Here is a 10,408-nt window from a genome sequence, read left to right as displayed (position 1 = left end):
GCCTGCCCCTCAATAGTTAAGGTCGTCATTGGTCTGGACTCCATAGTGGACACCCAACAAGCCATAGGTCCTGTGGATCCAAACCCCCCTTCTCCTCTTACAGGCTTAAGGAAGGGATTATTAGTTGTAAACTTAGGGGACAAAATTAATTGAGCAATTCAAGCTCCTTGGGGTATAACAGTGACTCCCTTGCCAGCTTCTACCATAATTTTGATCTCTCCTTCTGTATCTTCATCAATAACTCCCGGAATGACTTTAGCTCCCTTAAGTAGAGCGTTATTCCTTCCTAAAATCAACCCAATTGACTCCCGTGCCCAAAGCTTGGGGTCCCATCTGAGGAGTCAAAACTGCTCTGGTGGAGGAACAGAGGTCCAGTCCTGTGCTTCCTGGGGTACCTCTGACAAGGTCCTGGATACAAAGGGGTTCCTCTGAGGTAGGACCTGAATAGGATGGGGAACAGGTGTATCCAGGACTTCGTACACCTGGGAGTAAGGGGTCTGGAGTGGACCCTGACTCCCATTTCCTGAAGGTGGATCCCTGTACAACAGTCTTAGATAGACAATTTCTGGCCCAATGATATCCTCTTTTACAGAGGGGGCAAAGACCTAGCTCTGAATGAGGGGGTGCAATGGAGTCCTTAGCAGGACAATTTTTCTGAAAGTGGCCTGCTTGCTTGCATCCGAAGCATGTCTTAGGTCTAGGCCCCTCACTGACCTTTCTATTTCCTTGTATAGCAGCAGCAATAACTTGTCTCATAATGTGATATTCATCTATATCTCTACAAATGCGAATATAATCATTGAGGCTCCTGGTTTTGTGAGATCGTAAAGCCTCCTTGCAGTATTTATTAGCATTTTCAAAAGCTAATTGCCTTACTAAAGGCATAGCATTATCAGTATCCCCAAATATATGATCTGTAAGTTGTAGGAGCCAGTTCACAAACTCAGAATAGGGTTCAGACGATCCCTTTGGACATTAGAAAGTTGGTCTCCTGCAGCCTTATGAGGCAAGGCTTTCCATGCACGGCCAGCGGCTGCTGAGATCTGTGCATAAACAGCTGGGTCATAAAGAATTTGCTGGCCTAGAGTTGCATAGGCTCCCGTGCAGGTAAGCATTTCTAAATTCCTATCAGGAAAACTGGCAGCCGCATTGCTCTGAACCATCTGGTCACACAGTTCTTGGTATTCACCCCTCCAGATCAAATAATCTCCCCCAGACAGTGTAGCATGACATAATTGTTGCCAATCACTTGGGGTACAATTTAAGGCTGTAAAGGATTCAAAGATGGCCAGAGTGAAAGGGGCATGAGGCCCATATGCCATAACTGCCTTCTTCAACTGTTTTATATCCTTAAAGTTAAGAGGGGAGTGTTCTCTGACTCTGGCCTTGAGGATTAACTGTCTCTATACCTGAAAACATCACTCCGCCCTTATGCATTTCAGTAGGGGCTGAAGGAAGACAGAGAGAACTGGAATGTTCAGGACTACAGGCAGGAGGACACAGTTCAAGGGAGCATTTTTTAAATTTGTTTTTTAATTTGGGGACACCTTTCTCCATCTCAGCCCCAAAGAGGGAGAGGACTCAGAAGAGGAAACAGTGGAAGCTTGAATTAATCTGGTAGACTCTAGGTCTTGAGCCTCTTTGAAGGTATCCCTAGTTTTTCCCACCTGTTCTTTCATTACCGTATTATCACTAACAAGACGCCACAGAGAAAAGACAACAATTGGTATGGCGTTTGGCCCTTCTTTATGCAAAGTTCTTTGTAGGTCCACTCTAACCTGGTTCCAATCAAGGGAATTAATATCACCAGAGACCAAAAACCAAGGGCTGACTTTACGTATAGTTTTTAAGAAGTCCTTATCTGACTTATGTCTGATAATTGTGCCCTGGCATTGTAACAATTGTATCAAATGGTCCTCCAAAAGAGGGTAGGAACCAGCAGCACCCATACCTAATATACTCACTCCTAACCTTAAGAAGAATGCTGGCTGGCCAGGCGTTGGTGGCCCATGCCTTTAATCCCAGCAATCGGGAGGTAAAGGCAGGAGGATCTCTATGAGTTCGAGGCCAGCCTGGTCTACAGAGCGAGTTCCAGGACAGCCTCCAAAGCAATACAGAGAAACCCTGTCTCGAAAAACAAACAAACAAAAAGAGGCAGAAGAAGAATGCTGGCTGGCTTTCTGTGGGGATAGGCTCTTAGGAATTCCCTGACAATTTCGACCCCAATAGGTCAAGTCAGGGCTGGAGTCAAACTTTAAACCATCCCTCTACGGGGGCTGACCCACCAACTGGGGTCTAACTTTTTAAATCACCCCTCTATGGGGGCTGACCCACCTTCTAGGGCCTAACTTTTTAAATCACCCCTCTATGGGGGCTGACCCACCTTCTGGGGCCTAACTCAGTACCCTAAACTTGGTACCCCTATCCAAATACACCGTCCTACCTTACTTGCTGGCCAGCATTCAGTTTTTCTTCTTTTCCAATCTCGGTGGGACCTCCATCTGTAGCGAGATGCCGGTGTGTTCGCAGCTACAGTGCTACCATACTTCACAAGGATCCAAGGCTAAGGGCTAAGGATGAAAATAAAGACAAAGATAGCAGCTCATTCTTGCAAGGAGAATGACATTTATTATTACAAGAGTGGAGCCTTATATACCAAAGGCAGGTATGGTGGAAAAACACCAAGGTCAGAAGCCTGTGTTCCCAGGGCCCTCCCGCAAAGGGGTGGGCCAAAAACAGGAATTAGCATTTAGACAATAAACAGGAACTTGCATGCAGGCCTTACTGGGAGGAGGGGACAAGAAGTGTTTTGCTAAAGCTCTTAGTAACAAGCGGTCAACAGACCCCCCATGGGGGAAGGGTGCAACATTTTCTCTCTTCTCTTCTCCACTTACCTTCTCTCTGACTCAGGCTTCCTCCTGGGCCCCAGGAAGCTTGGCTGCTGGCATCCCTCAGGACCTCAAAGGCCAAGAGAGTCCTCACAGGAGCAGTGTCCCAGGGAAGGCAGCTGATTGGCTCTGTGTGAGTCACATGACCACTGGTTCTGGCTTGTTTTAGCAGAAGGCCTGGATAGGTCTGCTCTGCACAGGTGATGGAAGCTCGAGTCTGGCTAGTGTAAGCCGTGAGCGCTCAGGCGGGATTGCGGCTTGTGCCTTCCCTGGCCCCTCCCCCGCCCCCCAGTGAAGATCACGCACTATGGTTCTCTGTTGCCTTTCCCCAGGAACCAAGGACTTGGCTTTGCTATCATGACCACCAGCCATCTTTGTGTCTCTGGCCCCTCATCTGCAGGCCAGCTTGACACTGGCCTCTGTTGTGAGAGAGGCTGTAAAGCTGGGCACTGTCACCTGAGCTCTGCCCTAGGAGACAGCTCCCCTTTCCTCAGAGTGTTCCCATAGACGGGTGGCCCGAACTCAGGAAGGGTGTGTGTGGTACAAAATGTGTAAGCCACTGAAGGGAGCCTGGCTCTGCTGGGCCTCGCCTTTCTCTCCCATTCCCCCTGCCTCATTAAAATCAAGGTCTAGTCCCTTATTTAGCCAATCCCTCCTCCTGAGGCTGACCACCAAGGTCCAGCAATCAGAATGCCCCTTTGGCTCACCTAATTAACGTGTACAGTTAAAATTAAACACCTCACCCTGACATGGGGTTTCCCTTTGTACCTTTATAAACTGACTTTGACCATGTCTGTCTCCTTTCTATCCTTTCTGTCCCCCTGGGACAAATATCCCTGCCCCCTTCCCCTTGCTCCCTTCTCCTTCTCCCCCACCCTCTATCTCCTGCCTTTGTCTCTTATTCCCTGCTTTCTGTCTCTCTGGGAAAATAAATCTTTGTGCTGAGAACTTGGTCTTAGGGGTCCTGAGCCCACAACCTCAGCCACCGCCAGCATTGTTCTCCAGGTGTCAGTCCCTGCCTGTCCTGCATGCCAGCTTCTGCTAAACATCAGCAGGGATGTAATTAGGTCTGGAACCCACGGCCTAACCCCAGCCCAGCTGCTGTGCGTACCCGCAGTGAAGCCGGGCTGCAAGCACCGTGCCTCCCTTCAGATTTTCCAATTATGGTTCTTGGAGTGAGCAGTTTCAGGATGCAACAATCGAAACATCCTTAACCTGGCTTCTTCTGCAGGTCCCTGCTTTTGTCAAAGGTCGACTGCCCAGCTCGATGACAGGAGGCTCTGTTCCCCTGACTAAAATCATCTTCAGATCCTGTGAATTCTTTAGTGGAGACTTCTTGAGGGTAAAATTGAATTGGCAGGTCCTTAAAGGCTGGAATTAAAGTGGGAGGTGGAGTAAGCCGATTGTATCCTGGGCCAAGAACACAGCATGCCTTCCTCAGAGGCTGGGCCCAGCCTGGCTGAGAGGTGGCGAGAGACCCCTGTTGGCCTCCCTTCTTGAGTCATGAACCCTAACTCTGGGTTTTCATCTGCATTCTTTGGCAGCCACACCCTGCTCTTCAAAACGAAGCCTAGCATGACACCATGTGCCTGTGGAGTAGTGTTTATGTGACTTACACCATACTTCATCCATCACTGGCTCATCAATGGATGCTTGCTACTCCTTTGGGCTGTGTGTGTGGGGGGGGTAGGGGTGGGGGTAGGGGTGGGGATAGGTGGTACATGTGCTCACAAGCACTCACCAGTGCATGTGTATGCACTGGCCAGAGAATGATGACGTCGGTGATCTAATAAAACCACTGAAGATCAGAATGCAAAGCCAGTCACACACATAGAGGCCGGGTAGTGGTGGCACACACCTTTAATCCCAGGACTCAGAGGCAGATGGATCTCTGTGAGCTCAAGACCTCCCTGGGCTACAGGAGAGTGATTCAGTCTAAAAGAGAAACAGAGCTTACGCCTTTAATCCCAGCACTAGAGAGGTAGATAGGAAGAAGCAAAGGGTCTCATGTGAGATTCAGTTTCAGGTCACAGGGAAGACAGGATCTCCATCTCAGCCTTGGTAGAGGTGAGAGCTACTGGCTGGGTGCTTTGCTTCTCTGATCTTCAGCTTGAACCCCAATATCTGTTTCTGGGTTTTTATTATTTGTGCTACATTTTGTTTCGCTCTCTGCTTTACTTTTTGAGACGGAGACTCTCACTGAACCTGGAAGTCACATGTTAGGCTAGACTGGCTGCCAATGAGCCCCCAGGATCCTGCTGTCTACACTTTCCACCCTCAATGCTGGGATTACGACATGCACCATCATGCCTGGCTTGTATGTGGGTACTGGGTGTCTGACCTTAGGTCCATATGATTGCACTGTAATCACTCTGACCATGAGCCGTCTCCTTAGCCTCTTGATTTCTATTTATTTTTGAGAAAGCTCTCATTATATACCTCTGACTGTCCTAGAACTTATGTAGACCAGGCTGGCTTCACATTCATGAGTCCACCTCCTTCTGCCTCCCAGCATAACAGTGTATGTCGCTATACTCAGCTGTGTTGACTGGGTTTTTCTGTCCCACAACCATTCTCAAATTACCACACGGAGGCTTATATTAATTATAAATGCTCAGCCAATAGCTCAGGCTTATTACTAACTAGCTCTTACAACCCAACCCATTTATATTTATCTATGTGCTGCCCCAAGGCTCATGGCTTTTACCTCTCTCCTATTTTGTGTGTCTGACTTGTTCTCTGCCTGGTTGGCATCTCCTCTGACTCTGCCTTTCTTCAGCCCATCATTCTGAGTTTGGCTTTCCTGCCTAACTGTATCCTGTTCAGCTATTGGCCATCTTATTAAACCAATCACAGTGACACATACTCACACAGTGTAAGGGAATATTCCACAGCACAGCTGAGTGCCTGTTTTTCATTCTGTGGGAATGAACCTGACCGTGAATTGATGGGTCCTTTGATGAGTCTGTGTCCTCGATTTTCAGAGGCATCACCCTGCTGCTTTCCTCAGCATTGCCCCACCTCAAAGCCCCACCTCTGGACCCAGCATCTCTCAGAGCTGGGAAGTGATTACTGAGTGGCATGTCTCCCTCCTGGTCCCTTGGAGTCAGGCTCTCAGAATCTTCTGGTTGACTGCAGCCCTATCGGAGCCCTGTGTGGTATTCCACACACCCAGGGGTTTCTGACTTTGTTGCTCAACACTACAGAAATGATTCTGGCCTGGGTAGCAACTATGGCTGTGGCAGCAGTCTTGATTTGGGGGCAGGAGAAGCTTGGTAAACTTGCTGGCTTTGATGGCCTTGACCCTCAAACATAGGGACTGTCCACTTCTGACCACGTTCTCCACGCATTTACAGAAGATTATCATCATGATGGGAGAGTTTGTACTAAAGGGGGTTATTGAAGAACCAGAGTCCAGGTGAGAGTTCAGACAGGTTTGCTATGCAAACACAAGGGCCTGAGTTCAAACCCTGGAACTCACATAAAAAAGCCAGGCATGGTGGTGAGTGCTAGGACTCTGAGTGCTGGGGAGATGGACACAGGGGGATCCCTTGGGACTCACATGACAAGCTCCAGGTCAGTGGGAGACCTATCTCAAAGAAAAAATCAGAGATGGACTATGCATGAGGAATGACAGCTGAGGTGGTCCTCTGGCTTCCACACGCACACGCACACGCACTCGCACACGCACATGCACTGACACACACATACACACAGGAAAAAGGAACCCAGAGACGGCTTCTTGTCTCTTGACTGCACTGATCAGGCTTGGGGGTTCTGAAACAAAGAATAAAAATCAAAGGGCCCGGGCTTCCCTGGGTCTAGCGATCCACCCACATGAAACTTGTTTACTGTTTATTGAACTCCAGCTGAGCACGGAGATCCACTCAATAAATACCCATTTATTAAGGACCTACTGTGTTCCCACTTCAGGATTTGGAGATTTGAACGAAAATGAGTCAAAGACCACTCTCTCATTTGGAGACATATTCCTATGGGTCACTTTCTTGATACAGTGTCACTTCCTGAAGTCCAATTCTTTCTTCAGGGTCCTTCAGCACCTGGGGGGTCAGACCCCCAAGTTGACATCTAAGAAAATTGAGGTGTAGTGTAGGAAAAGTTGCTTAGATGGTCAGGGTGCAAGGCTGTGTGTTTATGAAATAGTTATGAAAACTTCAGCCATCCAAAGGAGAACAAAACAGGAACACCTCCACAGACACACTCCTGGGGTGGGATGCTCCTGGGGTGGGAATGTTCCTGGGGTGGGAATGTTCCTGGGGTGGGAATGTTCCTGGGGTGGGAATGTTCCTGGGGTGGGAATGTTTTGGGGATGGGGATGTGTGATAGCTGGTTTTGCATCAACTTGACATAAGTTAGAGTCACTGGAGAGGTGGTAGTGGCAATTGAGGAAATGCTTGAGTAAGATCAGGCTATAGGCAAGCCTGTGGGGCATTTTCTTAGTTAGTGATTGATGTGTGAAGGCAAAGTGATAGGGGACATCCTTCTGCATGCTGTGAATGTGTTTCTCTTATTGGTTGATGAATAAAGCTGTTTCGGTCAATGGACAGGCAGGATTTAGCCAGGAGGGAACTCCAAATGGATAGAGAAAGGTAGTCAGGGAGATGCCATGTAGCTGCCTAGGGAGCAGGAGACCCAGGCACCACTGGTAAGCCAAGACCACATGAGGATACACAGATTACTAGAAATGGGTTGATACTTAAGATAGAGTTAGCCAATAAGAAGCCTGAGCCATCAGCCAAACAGTTTATAATTAATATAAGCCTCTGTGTGTTTATGTGGGACTGAACAGATTTGGAAAATGGACAGGACAGAAACTTCCACCAGCATCAAATCCCATTGTGGGTGTGGCCACCCCTGGGCTGGTGGTCCTGGGTTCTATAAGGAAGCAGATTGAGCAAGTCATGGGGATCAAGCCAGGAAGCAGCACCTCGTGGCCTCTGCATCAGCTCCTGGCTTCCAGGTTCCTGCCCTGCTTGAGTTTCTGTCCTGATTTCCTTTAGTGAATGGTATGGAAGTGTGAATCTAATAAGCCCTTTGTTCCCCAAGTTCCTTTGGTCATGGTGAACAGCAATAGGAACCCTAACCAGACAGAGTGCTTCTGGCATGGGAATGCTTTTAGCTGCACTTCCCAGGGAACTCAGTGCAGTCTGAGCAGCTCCAAAGGGAAATGCATAACAGGTCCACCATGGGTAAGACAGTGCCAAAGCTCTTTTCTTTTCATCTGCTCTTTGGGCTGGCTTCCCCGTGGTTTCAGATAGCTGCTCAGCTTCTCAGATGTAGTCATTGCATCATGAAGTGGAAGACGAAAAGCTCTCTCTCTGTCTCTGTCTCAAATGTATTTATGTGTGTGCATCTGTGTTTATGTGTGTTTGAGTATGTGCCCTGTGTGCCTGTGGAGGCCGGGGACGAGGTTAGATTCCTTGGAGCTGGAGTTAAGGCATTTGTGAGCCACTAATGTGGATGCTGGAATCCAAACTCTGGTCCTCACAATTGAGCAACACCCATTCTTAATCCCTGAGCCATGCACACCCTGTTTCTAGAAACTTTCTAATTTAGCATTTAAACTGGTCTATCAGTCAGTTAGTCATCTCTGATTAGTTTTGTACGTAATGTGAGTTAGGGATTGGGACTGGCTATTTCTTTTTATAGACACACAACTGTTCCAACGTTGTAAGCTGGAAAAGCCTGTCTTCCTGTTGGCACCTTTTCCAAACCCGATTGATCACATGTGGTCTTTCTAGACTCTTTAGTCATTCCTGTTGACCCCTGTCTAGGCCACACCTTCTTTTTTTTTTTTTTTTTTTTTTTTGGTTTTACGAGACAGGGTTTCTCTGTTTTGGAGGCTGTCGGTCCAGCCTGGCCTCGAACTCACAGAGATCCGCCTGCCTCTGCCTCCGGAGTGCTGGGATTAAAGGCGTGTGCCACCAACGCCTGGCTTAGGCCACACCTTCCAAATCACTGCTGCTCCCTGGCCTGCTCCATGTACCTCTTCGGGAGACATCATGGCACATGGGCCTTCAGCCCCCACAGGCCAGAGCAGTGTGTAACGTCAATACCTAGCCTGTCCTCAAGGAGGGATGGGGCACCACAGAGAGCCCCACTTGTCAGGATTTCCTATGGAGGGATCTAGGATGGCTCTTCCTCAGGTCACCCAAAAGGAGTGTAAGCACCTTGTCCAGAAGCTGAGAGAACTGAAAGTCAAGCTTTCTGGGAAGAGGAAGGGGAAGAGCTAAAATACACAGTTTGGTATGCATTCATGCCTGCGTGCATGCATGTGTGTGTGCACATGTATGTGCCTGTGTGTGCGTGTGTGCCTGTGTGTGCACGTGTGTGCGTGTGTGTGTGTGCACATGTGTGTGTGCCTGTGTATGTACACATGTGTGTGTGTGCCTGTGTGTGTATGTGTGTGTGTGTGTGTGCGTGCGCACAGGCTGGAGGACAATCTTGGGTGTCATTCCTCAGGAGGTGTTCAGCTGGTTTGTGAGACAGTCTCTCACTGGGACCTGACAGGTTGTTCAGGCTAGGATGTCTGGCCAGCGATGGCACCCACATTTCTCCATTCTTCTGTTTCGCCATCTCTCCCTGTCCCGGATGACAAGTGTGCATTTCCATGCTCACTTTGTTATGTGAGCTGGGACTCAAACCCAGGTCCTGGTGCTTTGAAGCTCAGCCATCTTCCTAGCCTTTCCTGTTTGTTGTTTGAGACAGGGTTTCTCTGTGTAGCCCTGGCTGTCCTGGAACTCACTCTGTAGACCAGGCTGGCCTCGAACTCAGAGAGATCCGCCTGCCTCTGCCTCTCGAGTGCTGGGATTAAAGGCCTGCACCATCACTTCCAGCTAGCCTTTCTGGGTTTTTAATGGGGGAGGAGCCTCTCCCAAGAAGCAAAAGATGCATACAGTATTAAATGCTAGTTCATTGTGGATGCTGGTGCCAGCCTCCAATGACACCAGTGAAGGAGACAACATGGCTTTAGATGACAGTGAGACTCGGTCAGGACACAGTCATCACAAGTGAGCAATGACCTCTGAGAGGAGACGTGCTCGGCTACCAGCTGTGTCTGTTAAAGACTGAGCAGCGCATGCGCCCTGTGCTGGAGACCCCGGAGCAGCTGGGCCAGGCCCTGTGGTGGGAGTGAGCCCTGGAGCGCTGTCTCTGGCCCAGTTTTCATTTGTTTGTTCTTGAAAACATGGGGATGGGCAACGGTTGCTGTGTCAAGTGGCTCAAATATTTCTTGGGATGGCTTCAAATCATTCCTGCAGTACATGTGACTTGGAGGCTGGTCCCACAGCGCGGCTGGGCTCGGCAGTAAATCATCCAGCCCTGGCCATGGGGCCATGGCTGTTACAGCCGGGACTCTGGCCGCCCCTCTTGTCCTCAGGAGCTCTGTCCATCCTAGTCATCAGCTCCTCTGCCTTCCTGCGAGCCCTGTCCTCTGGGTTTCCAGGGGAGGCTTCATCCTGTAGGAGAGAGCAGGCCCAGGGATCTGCGCTTCCATCCTA

Source organism: Mesocricetus auratus, unplaced genomic scaffold (genome assembly GCF_017639785.1).
Source record: "Mesocricetus auratus isolate SY011 unplaced genomic scaffold, BCM_Maur_2.0 Super-Scaffold_100004, whole genome shotgun sequence".
In the NCBI taxonomy this organism is placed as follows: Eukaryota; Metazoa; Chordata; class Mammalia; order Rodentia; family Cricetidae; genus Mesocricetus; species Mesocricetus auratus.
Note: the sequence above shows the minus strand (reverse complement) of the source record.